The following is a 21,763-nucleotide window of genomic DNA, read 5'->3' as shown; positions in this document are numbered from 1 at the left end:
TGCCTTATTCCTGGGCAGGTATATGTATCTGGACATGTGTGTGAGTAAGGCGTCTAGGAATGCCCTAAAGAACCGTGAGAGTGAACTTTGGGATACCTCACCTACCACAGCAATGACCCCCTGATAGCTACCCGAGGCCAAGAGGTGCAGTGAACATAGCACTTGCACATGCGTAGGGATGGCGCAGCCGCGCACAGTCTGGCGTTGTAGCTGTGGATTGAGTAAATCTATTAAATCTAGTATTGCTGCACTGCTGAGGCTATACTTATCATAAATCTCCTCCTCAGTTTGTTGGAAAAGTGTCTGCCTGGTTCTGTTTATCTTCTCCTGTCTCTGGCTCCTCCTCCTCCTCTGCTGGGCGGCGTGGGCTCTCCTCCTCATTCCTATCACATATATCTCCGCCATCTTGAGTAACCCTGGTGCCTTCTGGGTCTCCTTTTATACTTTGGTTCTGGTTACCACCTGCTCCGAGTTAGTGGTAATTTGGAAGTGCAAAATGGGCTTTTTGCGACTAGTCGCAATTTGCGAGTGGCTATTGCATTTGGTTTGCAACTCGCAATTGCGACTTCCTATTAACGGGTCGCAAATGGGGTCGCTATTTTTGCGAGTCGGTAATGGCTCGCGACGCAAATATATGGGGAAAATGGTAAGAGAAGGTACAAGTCTGACAGAGTTTTTATATTAAATTATACACATGTAATTTTGAGATCCCTGATGAGTCGATAGATCAGTACCTTAATGATATCAGGCTTGATACACTTCTGGAAACAGAAACTTTTGGAAACTTCTTAAATGTACTTATCACATGTACAGAGATTCAGGCACGCGACCTCGGGTAGGTTTGACTGCAGGACCAAGGGAAGATTTTAATGAACTCTCCTTTGGTTTGAGGTTTACATGTCATTATGATGCTCTTCCTCCACTGGGGATGGGCGACCGACAGTGACAATTAGTCTACGTCTAGTAAGTGACCTTTTAGCACTTACCTTTTGTTATTAATAGGAGAAGTTATAGTTCATGGTCCTGAAGAAGCGCCATAGGATCCATTTCTGCGCGATACATGTCGACCACGCTGGATTAGGACAGGGTACATCACCTCTCCTTCCCCCCCCCTTTTTAGGAGTACAGTGGGACATTATTCCCTTCATTAACTCCTTTATCTGTTTTTAATCTTAGCCTGATCATCATTTTGAGTGATTAAATCATGATGCCGGGGGCTCAGAGCCAAATTTAATCTATCTTTCACTCTCCTCCTCTTTCTTTGTCAGTACATACTGCAGACCAACCTGGATCTGCTATACCATCTCCGGTTGAGTGCCACCACTATATGTAGGGTGGTCTGCCAGACATTGCAGTGCCGGTCTGACGAGGAGATAGCCCAATGATGATGCCTAGCATCCTAATCGATGCTTGAAGGCTCTCCTGCCAAGTACTGACTTCTTTCATCCCTGTGTATAGAACTTTTTGGAACAGTGTACTCAGGTGGTCATTACAACCCTGGCGGACGGTGTTAAAGCTGCGGTAATACCGCAAACAGGCCGGCGGACAAAAAAAGGGAATTATGACTGTGGCGGAAACCGCCAACATAGACATCCACTTTAACACTCCGACCGCCACGGCGGTACAAACAAACAGCGCGGCGGTCACTGCCAACAGAAAGGCGGAAGACAATGTACCGCCCACAGTATCACAACCCGCCAATCCCCCACCTTTTCCGGGGCTGATTCACTGTGGATAAAAACACGGCGGAAACAGCTTTTGCAATGGGAAAACGCTCACCTGAACTTACTCCACGAGGAAGGAGGCTACCATGGAGCCCGAACTACAAATACTCCCTGCGCTTCTCTCTCTGCTCATCTACGATCACCAGCAACGTTGGCGCCGAAGACAACGGTGAGTACTGCACCTGCGACATAGGGGAGGGGGGAGGCAAAAGTCAGGGGGACACACACGCAACACCCCCACCCCCAACCCGACCCTCGCACACAACAACACACACACCAATGCAGTTCCAAACAGCACAGTAACAACTCACAAACCCCCCGGAAGAATGCAAAGACAAAACGAAATCAGTTCAAACATTGTAATATGTCAAAATAGAGTAATCTACTATATACAGATGTATATACACTTTCCAAATATATACATCACGATTAGTAGTGCAGGTATGCACATTTCAATGTCCGTGGACCACTGGGCCCAAAATGCATGGGCGAAGCCCACACTAGATACCTGTCCACAAACGGAGAGAACACTGCAGGGGCATCAGATAGAAATACAACAGGCACCTCAGGGGAAAGGGAGGGGGGGGCACCTCAGCCAGATTACAGCACCACGCCAGATCCACGACAGGGCTCCATGCCCATTGATGTATCCTGGGGAGTGCAAAGCCACAGTCTCTCAAGTCTATACAGTGGGTGGGTTGCCCACTGTACCATCCTGGGGAATGCAAAGCCACAGTCTCTCAAGTCTCTACAGTGGGTGGGTTGCCCACTGTACCATCCTGGGGAGTGCAAAGCCACAGTCTCTCAAGTGGATAACATTCTCCACTGGTTCTGGAGGGGGACTGGTGCCCAGAGTGCTTCATCCTGTGAAGGACAGACAGAGTGGATGCAGGTCTCCACTGGTTCTGGAGGGGGACTGGTGCCCGGAGTGCATCACGCTCCCCATGACGGTCCCTGTTCCGTCACTGTCCCAGCTGCACATGGGCTAACGATGCTTGATTTGGCGGTGCTTTGCCCTGTTCAGCGGTCTTCACCATGTCGGTCTTTGGCCTGTTCAGCGGTGCTTTGCCATGGCGGTGCTTTGCCCTGTTCAGCGGTCTTCACCATGGCGGTCTTTGCCCTGTTCAGCGGTCTTCACCATGTCGGTCTTTGGCCTGTTCAGCGGTGCTTTGCCATGGTGGTGCTTTGCCCTGTTCAGCGGTCTTCACCATGGCGGTCTTTGCCCTGTTCAGCAGTCTTCACCATGGCGGTCTTTGGCCTGTTCAGCGGTGCTTTGCCCTGTTCAGCGGTCTTCACCATGGCGGTCTTTGCCCTGTTCAGCAGTCTTCAACATGGCGGTCTTTGCCCTGTTCAGCGGTGCTTGCCTTTGCTGTCTCTGACCTGTGCAGCGGTGTGTGGCATTACGGTCCCTCAGTGCCCAGCGGGGCTGTGGCTGCCGGGGCCCTCCAGGTCACTGAAGCTGGCAGTGGTCTCCTGACCTGTGACGATACTGGTGCCCTCCAGGGCACTGACTCCGGCGGTGGTCTCCTGACCTGTGACGATACTGGTGGCGGTGGCGTCCCGGCCGGCGGGGAGGATGGCGGCCTTCTCCGCCGTGCTGCTGTTCCCAGACTTTGGAGACTTCTTCTGCCCCTTCAACACCTTGGGAGGAGTCACAGCAGACTCAGCACTCCCCCCGGGACCCTTGTGAGCTGTTTTTCCGCCAGGAGTCTTCACCCTCTCCCGTCGGCCACTTTCCAACTTAAGGTGCTTTAGAGGGGGTGGACTGGCAGTGCTTTGGCTCCGTGTCACACTGGCTGCCCTGGTGGCCGGTGCACTCCACAGACCTTTAACACGCACCACTGGTACCGGACTTTTTCTGGCTGAGGTGCTACTACGAGACCTATGAATTGGAGGGGTGGGGTTGGTGGGAAAGAGGTCAACGTTGCTGGGGAAGAGTTTCTGACGAACACTGGGATGGGTAGCTGGAGGGGGTCTGGGAGTGGAGGAAGAGGAGGTGGTTGTAGGAGGTGTCACTTTAGGTGATTTGGGTGCAGGTGCAGGTACTGGAGGCTGTCGTGAGGTGGATGGATGTGGGGTGTGTGGGTGCCTGCGTTTGTGTACTTTGGGAGGGGGCGTCACAGACACACTGGGAGTGGACACAGGGGACGTGTAAATGGTAGTGGGGGTGGTGAGTGCAGGTGAGCGGGGTGTGGTGCTGGGTGTTCTGGTGCGAGTCCTAGTGGCTGTAGATGTAGTGCATGCAGGTGAGAGTGTAGATGACACTGGAGGGAGGAGGGAGACGACGAGGAGGGGGACACAGAGGAGGCAGTGGATGTTGCTGTGTCTGTATGTGGGTGATGCTTGCGTGAGTGCCTGTGGGTTGTGTGGTGCTTATGTTTGCCTGAGCTACTTTTGTGTATTGGGGTGTGTGCATGCTTGTCTGATGGTGTGGTTGGGATAGGCTGGGGTACAGGGGATTGGGTCTGGGTGGATGAAGTTGGAGGGGGGAGGCTAGACACAGGGACAATGGCTGCCATCAATGCTGAGGCCAGAGATTGCAGGGTTTGATGAAGGGCAGCCTGACCAGAATGAATGCTCTCCAGATTGCAACTCTTTCTACACCCTGGATGGCATTCACAATGGTAGACTGCCCAACAGTGAGTGACCTGAGGAGGTCAATGGCCTCCTCACTGAGGGCAGGAGGGGTAACTGGGGCAGGGCGTGAGGTGCCTGGGGCGAAGGTGATGCCCACCCTCCTGGGTGAGCGGGCACAGAGCGAAGGCTGAGGGGCTGCTGGGAGGGTGGTGCTGGTAGGGGGGGTGGCGGCTGTACCTGTAGAAGTGGGGGGCACAGATGGTGCTGCCACCACAAGGGAGCTCCCATCGAAGGATGAGTCTGTGTTGTTGTTTGGTGATCCGGTGCCCGATGTTGAGCTCCCCTCGCCCTCCATCCCACTGGTGTATTCAGAGTCTGTGGGGTGGCCCTCCATGGCCATGTGGGATGCAGCTCCCTCGTGCTCCGGTGCCACTGTACCTCCGCCTGATGATGCTGATGCACAAAAGAACAAGGAGAGCACAAAAAGGGGGGGGACGACAGAAGAAAGACAGGTTGAGTGCATGGCTTACCGCTACCGTTGGCGGACAATACAGACACTGCCCTCTACAGATGCAATTCCTGGGATCTGGCCTACATGGCTATGGTGGACATCTGCACACATAGATGACACAGGGGCATGTATACTTGTACTTGGCACTCTACAGAGGTGGGGTGGAGTGCCACATGGCATGCATTACGGAGGGGCCTAGCCTACCTAACTCGCCCTGGCCTAGGGGAACCCACAGCCCTCCTCCCCCACCCAGACCCCTCCACTGTGCGCAAAGTCCGCAGAATGATGTTGTACTCACCCCCTTGTGTCTGCTGTGATGCCCTCAAGCACTCATCCAACTCAGGGTAGGCCACCGCCAGGATCCTGAACATCAGGGGGGTCATGGTGCGACGGGCACCCCTCCCACGTTGGGAGGCCATCCCCAGCTGAGCCTCCGCCGTCTTCTTGCTCCAGCGGCGATTGTCCTCCCATCTTTTACGCCAGTGGGTTCCCCGTCTCTGGTGGACCCCCAGGGTCCGGACGTCCTTGGCGATGGCATGCCAAATGTCCTTCTTCTGATGGGCGCTGACCTTCATGACATGTACAGGGGAAGAAGAGAAGTCATTAACAAGTGCACCGTCAAAGTGAGTGGCACCCATCCCTACCCTTGCCATGTGGCACATGCATTCAAAGTCCTTCATGGTCGCTTGAGTCTGCCCCCTTGCTACTGCAATCCAGCCCTCTCCACCCAGCATAGCCCATACAATGTGCTCCCTGTGTACTTACCTGTTGGTCTAGAGGACCGTAGAGTAGCGTGTACTGGGGGAGAACCCCGTCGACTAGCTTCTCCAACTCCTGAGCAGTGAAAATAGGGGGCCCTTTCCCCAGACGCAGCAGCCATTGTCTCTTCCAGACCGAGGTCACAGCAGCACTTGCAGTGTAGGTCCTCTCCTGTCGAAGATCAGGTATCAAGTGATTGAACAGATAGAAAATGGCGGTGACGTCCGCGGCAGTGCTCCTGGGACCCATAGGGTCCAATGTTAACCAATGCAGCATTGCGCCGCGGTCTACAACCGCCTACCGTGACGGTGTACAACACCAGCGCAGATACCTCACACCCCATTGTCCCAGTTTAGAGGTCAGGCAGCCGCCATTTCAGGGGCCCACATGGCTTCATTTACTACTGTGTCACACATACCTAGGCCCACACTCAACACACATACAGGATGAGTTTTTTATTTGGTGTCGTGTTCTGTTTAGCTGTGGGTACATACCTGGAATTTTGTTGACTCTGTGGTCGCTGTTGTCCTTCATAGGCACCATCAGCTGGGACATTTGAGGAGATGGCGGAATTCTCCGGTGTACCGACCCTTGCTGATGATCAAATGTCGCTGTTAACAATGGAGGAGCGACATTTGATCATCACCTACAGGTTTGACCGTGCCACTATCCAGGAACTGTGTACCCAGTTGGAGCCAGACCTGATCTCACCAATCCGCCATCCCACAGGAATACCACCTGACGTGCAGGTGCTATCAGTGCTCCATTTCCTTGCAAGTGGATCATTTCAAACAACAGTGGCCATGTCATCAGGGATGTCCCAGCCTATGTTTTCCAACGTGCTGTCCAGAGTGTTGTCTGCTCTGCTGAAAAACGTAAGGAGCTACATCATTTTCCCTCAGGTGGAGGATTTGGCTACAGTGAAGGGTGACTTCTATGCCCTGGGACATATCCCCAACATCATAGGTGCTATTGATGGCACCCATGTAGCTCTGGTCCCCCCATGCAGGAGTGAACAGGTGTACAGGAACCGGAAGAGTTATCATTCCTTGAATGTACAGATGGTATGTTTGGCAGACCAGTACATCTCCCAGGTGAATGCTATGTTCCCTGGCTCAGTGCATGATGCCTACATCCTGCGGAATAGCAGCATCCCGTATGTAATGGGTCAACTCCAGAGGCACCGGGTGTGGCTATTAGGGGACTCTGGTTACACCAACCTGTCCTGGCTATTGACCCCAGTGAGGAATCCCAGGACCAGGGCAGAGGAACGCTACAATGAGGCCCATGGGCGAACTAGGAGGGTGATCGAACGCACCTTCGGCCTCCTGAAGGCCAGGTTCAGGTGCCTCCATATGACAGGTGGTTCCCTATTCTACTCACCAAGGAAGGTGTGCCAGATCATCATCACCTGTTCGATGCTTTACAATCTTGCTTTGCGACGCCAGGTGCCTTTTCTGCAGAAGGATGGTCCAGATGACGGTGTTGTGGCAGCTGTGGAGCCTGTGGACAGTGATGAGGAGAAAGCTGAGGAAGAAGACATAGACAACAGGGAGTCAGTCATACAGCAATATTTCCAGTGACACACAGGTGAGAACAACTTGTTTACTATCACATTCACTTTCACACTTCTACCTCCATCCTGTCTGTCAATCAGTTGCAGTATATGGTAAATGAGTTGTACATTTCCATTACAGTTTCACAGGTGTGGTTACCAACGTGTGTCATCTGCTTGCATCCTTCATGGACTTGTGATGTGTGACATAGGTATGTTGACATAACATTTTCGAACAGATTGTGACATTGTCATAGTTAATACACATTATCAAAATGACAGACTGACTCCAGATTGTATTGTGGTTCAAGGGTGTTTATTGAAGTGCTAATTATTGAAGGGGGTGGCAAAATGGTGATGGGTGATGGTGGAGGAATGTCCATGGCAGAGTCCAGTCTATTAGTCACACAGGTGCATTGCCCATATGGCCATAGGAAGTGGAGCTGCTGCAGTTCCAATCTGGACAGGGTAACAAAGTGGGACAGTGGGAGGACAATCAGGGTGGTCTCACTTCCTGGTGGGGGTCTTGCCATCTTGCTCTGTCCTGTTCCTGGATCTCAGGGACCGCTTGCGGGGTGGTTGTCCATCTGCAGGGGGTGGGGTGCTGGTGTGGTGGTCCTGTGGGGGGGCGTCCTGTCCACTAGCGCCGGCGGAGGTGGTGGGCACTTCATCGTCCATGCTAGTGTCAGGGGCCCCTTGGTGTGCCACAGTGTCCCTCATGGTCTTTTGTATGTCCTTAAGCACCCATACGATGGTGCCCAGGGCGGAGCTGATGGTTCTGAGCTCCTCCCTGAAGCCCAAATACTGTTCGTCCTGCAGGCGCTGGGTCTCCTGAAACTTGGCCAGGACCGTCGCTATCGTCTCCTGGGAGTGGTGGTATGCTCCCATGATGGAAGAGAGGGCCTCATAGAGAGTGGGTTCCCTTGGCCTGTCCGCCCCCTGTCGCACAGCAGCCCTCCCAGTTCCCCTGTGTTCCTGTACCTCCGTCCCCTGGACTGTGTGCCCACTACCACTGCCCCCAGGTCCCTGTTGTTGTTGTAGTGGTGGGTTAGCCTGGGTTCCCTGTAGTGGTGGACACACAGCTGATTGACGTGTCCTGGGGACGGAGGTATGGGCCCGCTGGGTGGGTGCTGTGCTGGTGTTACCAGAGGGTGGAAGGTCTGTGGTGGGCTGTGTCTGTGTGAGGGGAACCGACTGTCCCGAGGCCCACGATGGTCCGGGCTGGTCATCTGGATCCAGTTGGCCAGAGCTGCTGTCATCACGGTGGGCCTCTTCTGTGGGTGGGGTAGAGATGTCTGGACCCTCCTGTCTGGTGACGTTGGGTAGTGGTCCTGCAGGGGTATAAAAGCATGATTATTGCATGTGTGTGTGTCATGGTGTGCAATGGGTGGGTGAGCGTGTACCCTAGTGCTAGCATTGTGGGGGCTTGTGTGATGATGGTTGGGGGGGTGTTATGGGTATGTGCAGTGGGCATGCTTTAGTGAGGGGTGACCATGCTTTGGTGTTGCATGCAGGGCTTGGGGTTGGGATGGGTGGTTTGTGTTATTAGTACATTAGTGAGGAGTTGGAGTGATAGGGGAGGGGGTGAGGGTGGGGGTGTGTGATAGCATGCAGGTAGGGTGGGGGATATGATAGTTAAGATTTGACTTACCAGTGTCCATTCCTCCACCGACTCCTCCGAGGCCCTCGGGATGCATGATGGTCAAGACCTGCTCCTCCCATGTTGTTAGTTGTGGGGGAGGAGGTGGGGGTCCGCCGCCAGTCCGCTGAATCGCGATGTTGTGCCTGGATATCATGGAACGCACCTTCCCCTGTAGGTCGTTCCACCTCTTCCGGATGTCCTCACGATTTCTTGGATGCTGTCCCACAGCGTTGACCCTGTCGACGATTCTTCGCCATAGCTCCATCTTCCTGGCTATGGAGGTGTGCTGCACCTGTGCTCCAAATAGCTGTGGCTCTACCTGTAGGATTTTCTCCACCATAACCCTGAGCTCCTCCTCGGAAAACCTGGGGTGTCTTTGGTGTGACATGGGGTGGTGTAGGTGATGTGTGGGGTGGTGTATGTGTTGATGAGTGTGGTGATGTGTGGTGGTGTGGGGTGTTTTGAGCGTGGATGTTGTATGGGTGATGGTGTTGTGTGCCTCTGTGTGGTGGGGTTGTCTATTGCTGTAGTCTTTCTCTGGCCTTCTTTCAGATTTTTGTGGTCGTAGGGGTTTGTGGGTGATGTGGGTGTGTGTTTTATATTGTGTTGAGTGTGTGGGAGTGGTGTTTGTATGTGTATCAGGTGTGTGTATTTCGAATTGTCCAATGTGGCGGTGTTTTGGAGATGTGTGTGTATTTTGAGCGCGGCGGTGTGTACCGCCAGTGGAATACCGCGGTTGAAAGACCGCCGCGTGGATTCGTGGGTCGTGATAGCTTGGGCGTGTTTCTGTTGGCGTGACGGTGGAGGTTTTGTTTTCTCCAGTTCATCACTGACCTTTGGTGTGGCGGAGTTGTGTGGGTGTCTGAATTTCGGCGGATTCCGAGATGTGGGTCATAATAGCTGTGGCGGAATTCCGCGGCCGCGGCGGTGTATTGGCTGTCTTCTGCACAGCGGTAAGCGGCTTTTACCGCCACTGTTGTAATGAGGGCCTCAGTTTCTTTAGAGGTTCATGTTTAGGGAGATCGTACAATGGACCACAATTCTCCCAGTCCCTCTCGTTTTTTCAGAGATTCAGGCTGCCACATCTGATCCTCCAAGTGGAAAAGCCATTGGTGGGGATGGTGATCAGTTAAAAATGTATAAGGCACTGTGTTCATCCGTAATACTCTTACTAAACTCTTTTTATAAATACAACAAATGGGTACTTCTGGAATCTTTTGCCCAAACCTACTGAGTACCATTTTTTTAAAAAGAATGCTGGGCTGGAACAATGTGTGTTTCCCTGTCCACGGGAACGCTGGCAGGGAAACAGAAGTCTACTCCCATCCAGTGGGAGCATTTTTAAAGCTCTAATAATATAAGAGAAGAAGGCACAGAACAAAAACTACTGAAGCAGGCGTGTTTTTAACAGTTTGAGGAATTTAAGAAGTTGTGGCTCAGAGTAGGTGGAGCGAGGAAGGGCATTCCAGGCCTTGATCACAGGAAAGGAATGCCTAGCAACCCGAGTTCTGTGAAACCTAGGAACTGACACAAGGTAGGCAGTAGAGGAGCACAGGGCTCCGGAAGGCATATATTGTGAAAAGAGACAGGAGAAAAGCTTTATATGTGTATTAGAATGAACTGGCTAGTGACACAATCATAGAGCTTTAAAGATGCATCTTTGTTGAAAGGGAAGCTAAGGAATAGTTTTCCTATGCATTGGAATGCAAGAATATTTAGGGACAGATAGTAGAAGACGCACTGTAGCATTTTTAATAATCTGTAACCTGTGGAATAAGTAGCAGGGAAATGTCCCCCATAAAGGGTGTTACAGTAGTCCACTCTACTGATGACTAGTGCCTGGACCAACTGTTTCTTGAATGCAGTGGGACTAAGTGGTAGAATTATTTTCAGGAGCTCCAAAATGAGGAAGCAGGTAGGAGTCAATTTCCCAGAAGTGAACATCAAAAGACAGGGGTATATCAAAAATAACTCCAATGTTTGCAAACAGAGGAAGCCAGAGCAGGACATTGTCCAAGAAATTGGGGCCACCAACAAAACCCAGACAACACATCTTCAAAAACCAGGACTTCAGCTCTGTTGGAACTCAGTCGGAGGGAGTTGGCATTCATCCAGTTGCCAATTGCCAACATATATGATCTGAAGGGATCATGAAAGTACAAACGTTTGTCAAAACACAGAACAAACTTCATGTCATCAGCGTTAAGTACAGAAACTGAATCCAGAGGACACTATAAGCTCTTCAAAAGGTGCCACATAAAGGTTAAACAATATGGGGTTGAGGGCCAAACTCTGAGGGACACCGCAGCTATGGGTCATAAAGGAGGAGCGCTATGGCCCGAGAAGGACTGACTGAAATTGGGCGCTTGCAAAAGATCGAAACAAATTCAAAACTGCACCCCCTAGCCCAGCATGGTGAATGTCGGCCAGAAGGATGTTGTGGGACACCGTGTCAAAGGCCGCAGTCAGATCTAAAAGGACCAGGGTCGCAGAGCCTCCCTCTGTCCATAATCATGCAGATATTGTTGCTGGCAGAGATCAACATGGTCCCTATGCTCAAAGATCTTTAAATCTGGATTTAAAAGAATTGAGGAAATCAAAAGTTTCAATATGTCGAGAGGGTTGCATATTGACCCAACTTCCACAAATATTTGCATTTGCAGGCAGGTGGAAAACTTGGGGTAATTGGACAAGATAACTGGATTCAAACTAGGGGGCACAACAAGCTCTGTCTTGAAGAAAAAAAGGGCCCTGCCAGAGATTAGGGATGCAGATAGATTTGATTATTGGTGTGACAACATCAGCAATAATTCTAAGGCTCTTAGCTGGAGTAGGATCTACAAGAGATCTAGAAAACCTAAAGGATCTTGGAGCAGGATTTAGAGGGGATCTCCATTTAAGACCAAGTAGCTTAGTATGGATGGTCGCACACAAGACAGGGTCAAAAGTAGACCACAAAGTAGGGGGGCAAATCCAGAGGCTGGAGAATTCACAGAGAAGTGTCCAGTGAGTGTAACGAGAGAGACCATATTCTGAAAGAAGAGAGTTAAGTCTGAGCACAGCTGGGGATGTGTACTTCAGCAGAGGCTAGGCCAAAGGCAGTTCCTTAGTAGAATTAGTTGTTGTAAGGTTGTAATTTTCATAGAAATAATTTCCTTGAATTTCTTCAGTACTAACCTGCATTTTCTTTTTGCATCCGAACTATAGACAAGCCTTTAGATCGTTTCTAATTTTATACATTCATGTTTAGCTAATGATAACACTGAAGCATACCACTGTGATGAGGGCGCTGAACGGTACGATTTGCTCTATGTGTTAGGGAAAGTTTTGCCTAAAGCATTGGTGATCCAATTGTTGAAAAGTTTCTTGAATGTGCTGGCCTCGTGAGATAAATCCGGTTGGGAACATTTCAGGATATCTTTAAATTTCTGAATGTTTAATCTAGACCAAGGATGATACACAGAAGTACTCCAATTTGAAGTGGCTATGGCTTTAGATTCATCTCTATGCAGGTTGGAGGTTATTGCTTTGTGATCCGACCAAGGGAGGTCCCAAGGAACAGTGGAGTTGAAAAGATTACATCTAGCATAGATGTGATTAAGTGGATGTTCTGCTGAATGGATAGGTCCTTGGACACATCGGACCACGTTAAATGTAGAGTTAATGTTACATGTAGAGTTAAATCCACAAGTTCTGTGTACTCATTATTGGAAGCATTGTTTACATAAATGTTAAGATCACCGGATACTATGATATTGTTGGTGTACAGAGAGTCAGTAGAGAGTCAGTAGAAATAACCTCCTATAAGGTTAATAGAAATGATTGGACATCTGTAGATTGATAAACATTTTACTGTGAACTTTGCCATGCAGGTTAGAGTAATTGCAAGTGATTCTGCCTGTGCCACCTGCCATATACTCCAGGAGGAGACTGCAGGTATGTTTTTGTGTAACACAGCAACACTTCTACCTATTCGGAATGAACCAATCCATACTGAGGATGACATAACCTCGTGGCATGACAATGTCCAGTATTGGCCCTGAGTCATCTTTTAGCCATGTTTCTGTTACAAACATGATATCCATACTTTGGTCTTTAGGAAGATTTGATATCTCATGAGCATGCTTGCTAAGGGCATACATGTTGGCTAGTAAACCTGCATAGCTGATAACTTCTTTTGAGACAGTGCTAGTTCGTGAGAGGTCCAATGGGGTATGGGAGTTGTGTGAGAGGAGGTTCCTGGCTGGATAAAGTCCATGGCATCAGTACCATTGGTTAGGCGATTGTGCAGAATATGGCAAGGAGAAGAATTTTTTAATCTCAGAAATAACCCCTGACTTACCTCATGGGTATCCTGATGGCCAGGGTTCTGGGCCCTGGAGTGGGTGCAGATTGGCTTCTCTTTGTAGTGCCAGCAGTGCACCCACTGTGCGAATATGAGGTAACCATTTGTAATTAGGACGGACTATCTGTTAATGAAGTTGCTTCCCAACAACAAGAGCGAGTACTTTAAAAATGGCAGTTCCAGTGTGGGAGCACCCTGAAAGGGGAGAAATGGCAACAATTTTAATGCCCTTTTTTTTAGTCCACCATGATATAAAGCTAGAGGTTCTTCCGACTTCCGGAATCAGGCCATAGAAAATTTAGCTCTCAGCAGGAAATATGCTATGAGTAAGTCTATTACAGATGTCGGCATGTCAGAACTGAGAAACAACAGTACCATTTGATCCAGAACAAGGCAGGTGCCTGTTATTTCCATCTTGATCTGCCCTATCATTGTTCAATACCTTTGTATATTCGGTCATATCCAGTACTTTTGTGCTATGGTAGCTTTATCATGACATACCCACCAACAGCAATATGGTGTCCCAAAATTAGCTTTTAGTTTTGCTGCGGTAAAATACCATCTCATTATAATTTTGTATTATTTTCTTTACATTGCAAACATATTGCAGCCCTTGGCCAACTTATATCCTGTGGGCTTTCCGGTATGGCCACATTGAGTTCTGTCTCCCACTTTTCCACATATGTGTTTATGCACATTTGAAATACCCTCCAGCAGTTTACAACGTATTGAAATGCCCTTTTCAAGATGAAGTTCAGAAAAAAGGTCTTAATCAGTGTTTCTCTCCTGTTCCCCTGACATTATTCTGGTCTTTCTGGCCTGTGTGGCAGTTGTATAATTCTGTATTATCGACTGGGGTTCTGTCGAAGTCCTCACGTACTTGTCACCTTTTCTGGTCACTTTTGTAAATAGGTGGGGTGGACTAGCTCCATCTACTAAATCTAGGTTCTACCACCCCTGGTGGGAAATCAGTGTCTGGGTTATGCACCTTGGGTGGCATAGGCAATAAATAAGTCATGATGACTCCCCCCGCTCCCCAGTCACCACTGTGTACAAGTATTCCAGCAGTGTCATGATTGAGTCCAGTTTTTATTATTCGTGGGCCCATGTCTAGACAGTATCCACAGTACTTAGGACAGCAGGATAGTGGCAGCCCTTTTCCACTTACATCCTGGGCTTTCAGTCAGACTACCAAGATCATTCTAATGCCAGCCTTTTCTGGGTGGCTTGGATTACATACAAATATTCGGGAATTCCAGCCCTCCGTAGTCCGCAAGTCTAAAAAGTGTAGCTTTAAAGTTGCTCAGTGATTTATTGAGGCTTGAAAAGGGCATTAACTTCTTCAGAATATTATGAATTGTCGATTTTGAATTCAGTGTCCGTGTTATATACAAAGCATTGGGATGAAATTAATTTCAGTAGGTGAGATTTGCCTAAACCAAGATATCTCGAGTTTGCCCTGTCTGTACAAATCTTTGTAGAGTGTGTCTTGGATGCGAGGAACATTGAAACTATTAAAGTCTGAAATCGTTTGAGGAAGATAAATTCCCATGTTACTTAATTCTTTAGTGTATTAATTTCCTGCATCATAGGTTGGCTGTCATTGTCATCTGCTGGGGCTGTGAAGCTCATCCCTTTTGACTTTGCCTGATGATTTTGATCCCTTTGATTTAAGAAACTACTGCACTTCCACCACCAGAGTTAGGAGTGTGGTCTTCAGTTGGGTAACGAAATTTAAAGTATCCTTGGCTAACAATTATTAGTTGTATTAGTTGCTCCGGGTGCAGAGACCCTCAATGACAGGGTTATCATGTATCTTTCTGAACCAAGATTCCATTTTGAAGGAGAAAAAGAATGGTATAGGGAACATCCCTGCCAAGACCCTCTAGTCCAGAGGTCTCCGACCTTTTCTATAGTAAGAGCTACTTATGCTCACTGAAAATCATCCAGAGCTACTAATAATATTAGTATTGTAATAGTGACTGCATCATACAAAATTACATTACTGGCCACCATTTGCAAAATTGTCAGCAGTCATCACCTCAGTTCATCATGTAGGGTTGCCAACAATAATATAAAAAACGTCTCTGTCAAATTGGAGTACTTCTACATAGGTACTATTGAACAGTCAAAACACAATGCCTCCAGCACTAAGGTAAAAAAGATTAGTAACGGGTCTGCCCAATGTTGAATGATTTATAACTCAAATATAAGCTTCAAATATATTTTGGAAATTAAGCAATTGTTCTCTATACATAGTTTATGAGTTGTGCAGTTACACCCATTTTCATCTCAAATATTGTATTCAATTTTGGTTTCATTCAACTAAGACATTTTAATTTAGATGGCTGTGATGCACACAGGAGAGCTACTTGCAGGTTGTAGGAGAGATACCAGTAGCTCAGAAGCTACTCGTTGGAGAAGACTGCTCTAGTCAAAGTTATCATGTCTGAGAGTTCGGGATTCACTTAATGTCTCATTTTTGGTTGATATTAATTAGCTAAGGTGAGTGTTTTCTAAGTTGCTCCCACTCCTGTCTTACTCAAAGATCAAGGAAAGCTCTCCTCCACCAAATCAGTCTCCTTTCCTGAGTTTATGGAAAGGAGGATCATCTTAGTGTATGTTTGTTTGGCTATATGTATAACGTCTATTACCAAGTGTATGTCAGCCTGCGTCTTTCTCTTTCTGACAGAGCAGCTTGGTATGTAGATGTTAAGACTGGCTACAAACCATTTAGCTGAGTGACTTGGATTCTGGAGAACATTTTAACATCAGTATTCAGCAGTGCATTAGACCTGTACTAGGCGCTGCTGGTTGGGTCCCTGTCTGGTTTTAAAATTAGTGAGAGTGTAGGCACCGTTATTGTTTCCTTTACTTTCCCTGTGTGAAGGTAACAGATAAACACTTTTGCCAGTAGTTTGATCAGTATATCTGAAAAAGATTTCTAAAATGATACCCATGTCATCTTACCCTCAGAATGCAATACGTTTTATTCGAGCTCTTCTAAGACTTCAAGATTATCAATGGTATTTGGAAGTCCCTCAAATAAACTCAGAGTTATGCACTATCAATGCCTTGTGATTTATACAGAACAGTAAAAATCCCAGGAAGGCGTGAAGATTTCAGTCATTGCACAACAAACTTCTCTGATCTCGTTCACTAGGATGTGATTTAGTTTCAAGTAGGTGACTTTGTGAATCTGTACACTAACCCGTGGCAAGCCTTGTCTCCCAATTTATAATCTTTCTGCTTGATATAGAGTAACTTCTGAAAACCTTCAGTGGTTTCCAGAATTTCAAATACTCCTCTTGACTCGCACAGGTATTTGAAAGTCACTTGCACCCCCTCTTTTTTGTGATCTTGCAGTTGACAAATCGTAACAGTGTTTCTTTCTTTTGCCAGGCATAGATATGGTTCTGAGTATAGGATTACCACCCCTCTTATTACTGCTTTAGCTGAGTCCCCACCCATATCCCAAATCACTCTCTTGTTATATCTTGAAAATAATGTTCTAGTGCCTCCTTTATTGAGGCCTCCGATGACCGAACTCAGACTGCAGTTCATAAAACTATTATAATAGGGCTTTCTTCTGGATGTTCGACAGTCATCCGAGCAATATGGTGATTGGGGAGTGTTCCAAAAGTATTACAATCTCTACCTTTGCCTCTTGTACTAATAAGGTCAATAGAAAGTTTACCAGAATAAAGTCTATTCAACGTTAGACGCTGTTGCCTAAGTGTGTAACGTATAATACCTTTATTTGAGATATTGTACATTCCAGATATCTTTGAACGCCATATCTTCTAAAGCTTGTTTCGCAAGGTTGGTGTGAATTGCAGACAGGTTATTTCATAATGAAATCCCTTTTGATTATTATATCCCTGCAACTGAAGTCACACAATATCAGGAATATGTAGTTGCAAAAGATTTCTTCACATTCGTTTCGTGCAGACTAGGGTATGACTGTTAGTTATTTGTTTCCTTTATGCCTCTGACACTAACTACTTTGCCTTCTGTGTTTCTATATTGTCCTTCTATTTCAGTGTGACCTCCCTCCTGACCAATGTGCCCACACTTTTGGTTTTGATTGGTGCGGATGCATGGATCGAGAGAGAATACCAGTGCAAGCGCATCCTTGCAGTGTTACCCTTAAATAAATAGGTTTCCTGGAGCAATGGTATTTCTTTTATATGTAAGCATTTAAGCAATGAATTTCTCTTCATAGGGGAACTAAGACCCTGCTTGTTCAGAGTGAAAATCCTTAATTTGATCATGGTAACGATAGAGACTGGCAATTCAGCAATGTGACTGCCCACCTCAACTACATTTTCACATCCTGGATAGGTTGTCTGGGTAACAGGGTTGTAGAAGTGACACCACATCATCGTCGGCACCCCTCCCAAATTCAAACCTGCCATGCCTCTGTCCCTTCTATGCAACCAAGTGTCACGAGCCGTGGAAGAGAAGCATGAAGATAAACTCAGAGCTTGTCAGATAATGCTGTACCATGTTTAGTTTTGTGACTTTGCTCCTAATTTTCAAGATCCTTTGCTACCTCTTAGTTTTGGAGGTGGAGTCATTCTGAGTCATATGACCACCACCTGTAATATTGTGTACACTGTACCGCACACAAACAGTGTGAACAATGAATGAGATTGAAAAACAAGTAGTTAAGTGGTGCTGAATGTTTCTAACCAACTGGTTGCCAACCAGTACAATAGTGATAAAAGTAAGAAACAGAAAAACTGATAGACATTCAGAAGCATGTCCAACCATAACAGAGAGGACACAGGCCCTTGGTGTGGGGAACACTTATACGCAGAGAGTGTCTGCCAAATCATACAAACTAACATTCTGCGTTTGAATATAATGACCTCAGTCAAATGTATACCATGTAAACACCTCTACCTGGATGAATTAATAAAATGAAAACCTTCACAAAGTTCACTTGCTGATGGGAATGCCCTCTTGGCCTTCATCGGAGGAGTGGTTGATTAAGGCTCTCTAGCTCCCTGTTGTTGGAGTTATTGAGTCATCCTATATTCTTTGATGGTGACTTGCCTCCTCCATTCGAGTTTCCAATAACTTTTCATAAAAATTGAGGACAATACAACATTACATTCATTCCATTTCAGATACGCATTAATCCCTTTTTCAGTAGTCCATTAATACCCCACAAGCCACTGCAGACAACAGAGCTGAAGGAATGGCTTAACAAAATTACTAAAACCCTTTTATCATGAGCTGTGGCAATCATGTTAACTCCTCGGTCAGGGTGACAACTAGAGCGCAGTTGTTACATACTTTCTGTTAGACCTGGCATTCTTGGCGTGGTCACCTGTAACTTTTTGCCTCTACTTCCCAGGTTGTTGCTGTGTATTGGACTCTATTTTTGCTGTTTTTGTTACTCTTGGCACTTTACCACTGCTGACCAGTGGTAAAGTGCAAGTGCTTCCTATGTGGAATACACATGTGTAATTGTTTTTCCATGATTGGCACATTTAATTTACTAGTAAGTCCTTAATAAAGTGCACTATAAGTGCATAGGGCCTGGAAATCAAATGCTACTCATGGGCCTGCAGCACTGATTGTGGCACGCACATGAGTTACACTGTACACATCTCTCAGACTTGCCACTGCAGTGTCTATGTGGGCAGTTTTTAACTTCCAATTCGACCTGGCATATGTACCCGTTTGCCAGGCCCAAACCTTTCTTTTTTATACTTGTAAGGCACCCTTAGGATAGGCCCTAGATAGCCCCATGGGCAGGGTGCAGTCTATGTTAAAGGTGGGACATGGGCTGATGTGTTTTACATGTCCTAACAGTGAAATACTGCCAAATTCAGTTTTCACTGTTGCCAGGCCTATTTTTCTCATAGGTTAACATGGAGGCTGCCTTTAAATATTCTTAAAGTGGAGTTTCTCTTTGAGAGCAAATAGAGATTTGGAGTTTGGAGTCTCTGAACTCACAATTTAAAAATACATTGTTTAGTGAAGTTGGTTTTTAGATTGTTAGTTTGAAAATGTTACTTTTAGAAAGTAGGCATTGTCTTGCTTTAATCATTCTGTGACTCTGCCTGTTTGTGGATTCCTTGTCTGGGTCAGACTGGCAGTTGGGCTGTTTGTGGATCTCCTCTAGACAGTGACACAAAGGCAGCTGGGGTGTAGCCTGAATATCCTGATGAGCCACCTGGGCTAGAGTTGAGGGAGGAGTGGTCCCTCACACCAGAATGGGCTGTGCCTTCCCTCACACAATACAGTCTCCAATTGCCTGCTGTGTGTCTGGGGCCTGGCCTGGACAAGGCAGGATCCTGTAAACAACAGAGACTTTTCTTTGAAGTTGGGAAACTCCAAATCAGAAAGGGGTATAAGTATTGGACCCAAGACACCAGACTTTAGATTTCTTCAAGATCACTTCTGGATTTAAGAGGAACCTCTGCCAAGGAGAAGAGCTGAAGAACTGAGGAGACGTGCTGCCCCTGACCGTGACTTTGCTTTGTTGGGGCTATTCTTCAGTTGCTGTAACAACTGTAATTCCTGCTGGAGAATAATCTCCAAGGGCTTGGACTGAGCTTACCTCCTCTTATTGAAGCCTCAGGAACTGCAAAGGCTGCACCAACCAGTTTCTGAGTCTGCATGCTGTGAACTCTAGCTTGTCAGAGGGTGTAATTCCAGTTCCTGGCCCCTGAGAGTCAATTCAATTTCTGGTAAAATCCTGTGAAACAATGCTGGATGACGCCTGTGCGACTTCCCCAAGGGTGCTGCTGCACTCAACCAATGACGATGCCTGCACCTGAAGCCGTGGACCTCACAGAATCGTGACAACCCCATCGACATTGCAGGCCTGCCTCACCAAAGCCACTGACATCCCAAGAACTTGCAAGATCGGAGTGTTGTAGCACCGACGTTCGTGACACCTGACTCTGTCACACCGCCTGTGACGTTGTGATGTGACCACAACCCCATGAGGTCACTCCCGCAGCATTGTGACTTCGCCGGACTTCGACTTCGCCGGAGGTGCCAAGGCACCGACTCCTTGCAACCGACAACGCCTCACCTCCACCGCTCTGCAGCAAGGACCCGACGCCTCTTCATGACGCCTCCGCTCATTTGCCTCGCAGCTCTGGAACCAACGCCACCTCGGATCCAGAGATTCCTCGCTCTCCGGCTCCATGCACCAGCCTGTTTTCCCTACTTTTGCTAAAGTACTGTACCTGGGGGTCCGTGTGACTCCGTAAATGGCGCCAGTGGCGTCGCATTGTGGGAAATGACTCCATCAACTTGCAGCATTAGTGCTTCTAGACACTATATTTGTGTTTTTAATTGCTAAAGTCATTTTTTATTGTGTATTGTGGATTTTTATCGTATTTGATCTTGTTTATTTATATAAATATTTACTATTTTTCGAAACCTGTGTGGTGCCCATTTTGTAGTGTTCCACTGTATTACTGTTTGTGATGGTACAAATACTTTACACATTGCTTCTGGGTTAAGCCTTTCTTCTTGTGCCAAGCTACCAAAGGGGGTGGGCGGGGATTAATCAGGTTTGTTTTTCCTTTGCCCTGACAAGAGTGAGGATCCTTGCTTGGACAGGGGGCAACCTGCTTGCCAATCAAAGACCCCATTTCTAACATTTTCCTTGCACAAATTTTACCTGATAACACCCATCAAGAATTTGTGCTGAGAAATACCTCAAGATTCTGAGTTTTGCAGCTAATAAGGAATAAGAACGTGGGGTATTCCTACAATATCCTCCACTCGAGGCAAATTACAGGGAGGTAATGCCACACCCAAGAAATACTGTACCCTGGGGTATCAGTATTTATGGTGTGCAGTATTACTTCCTAAAATACCAGGGCACACAAAATGTGGCGATGCAACAGCAGTACTGGAAAAGGTGACATTCACAGCAAGAAACAAAAAAGGGTTCTATAAATATCATCCTGCTTGACTAAACAAGCATTTGAAATGCAATGAGTCTCACGTTAGCTCGAGTTAGAGCTATTAGCATTCTAAATTCCTAACTGGACTTTTCTTGCCCCATAATTTGAAAATGAAAAGTAAAACAGCTGCCATAACAAGTAAATTCAAAGCGCCACAGCCGTCATGAGCGTGAGCACAAAAGCTATTAGCTCCCTGCTTGAATGTCTTGAATGTCTAGAAAAGATCGTGGCTGGGATGAAAGGCAAACCGAAACCAGAGGAGGGGCCATCACATACTGTAACAGGAAGAAGTCTCATGTAGTTTGATGGCCAACAAAAATGTTCACCTAATGAAATCGCCTGGGAGGGAACTCAGCGAACAAAGGAGGGACATTTCACAAAATGCACCAATAAAAACGAAACGTTTAAAACAAGCACACCAAATAATGAATAGCAAGAGTGGGCATGGTTAAAAGCCCACTTAGAGGTTACAACGGGCTAGAGCACTCGCATGCTTGACCCTTAAAAGGAGGGAATATAAAGTGGATGCTACTCAATCACAGGTTTCAGATGGGAAATAATCCACTAAACTATACAAGTAATAGTTTTGGGGCTGAAGGACAAATAATGAAAATGAAAGTGGAAGATTTGAATGTAGTGAGGAAAAGTTATTTTGTATTTCCTACTTTTGATGTACAGTACTTGGATTTTGCAGTTTATTATTTTTC

General features: G+C 47.2%; 1 protein-coding gene across 1 annotated transcript in view; it reads left to right on the top strand.

Moving 5' to 3' along the window:
* Nucleotides 1-21,763, top strand: part of PROC (protein C, inactivator of coagulation factors Va and VIIIa) — a 191,671-nt gene that overhangs the window by 88,992 nt on the left and 80,916 nt on the right. The gene's annotated exons all lie outside the window — the stretch shown is intronic.

The sequence above is a fragment of the Pleurodeles waltl genome, chromosome 11 (genome assembly GCF_031143425.1).
Source record: "Pleurodeles waltl isolate 20211129_DDA chromosome 11, aPleWal1.hap1.20221129, whole genome shotgun sequence".
NCBI classification, from domain to species: domain Eukaryota; kingdom Metazoa; phylum Chordata; class Amphibia; order Caudata; family Salamandridae; genus Pleurodeles; species Pleurodeles waltl.
Note: the sequence above shows the minus strand (reverse complement) of the source record. Positions and strands in the feature narration are given on the sequence as shown.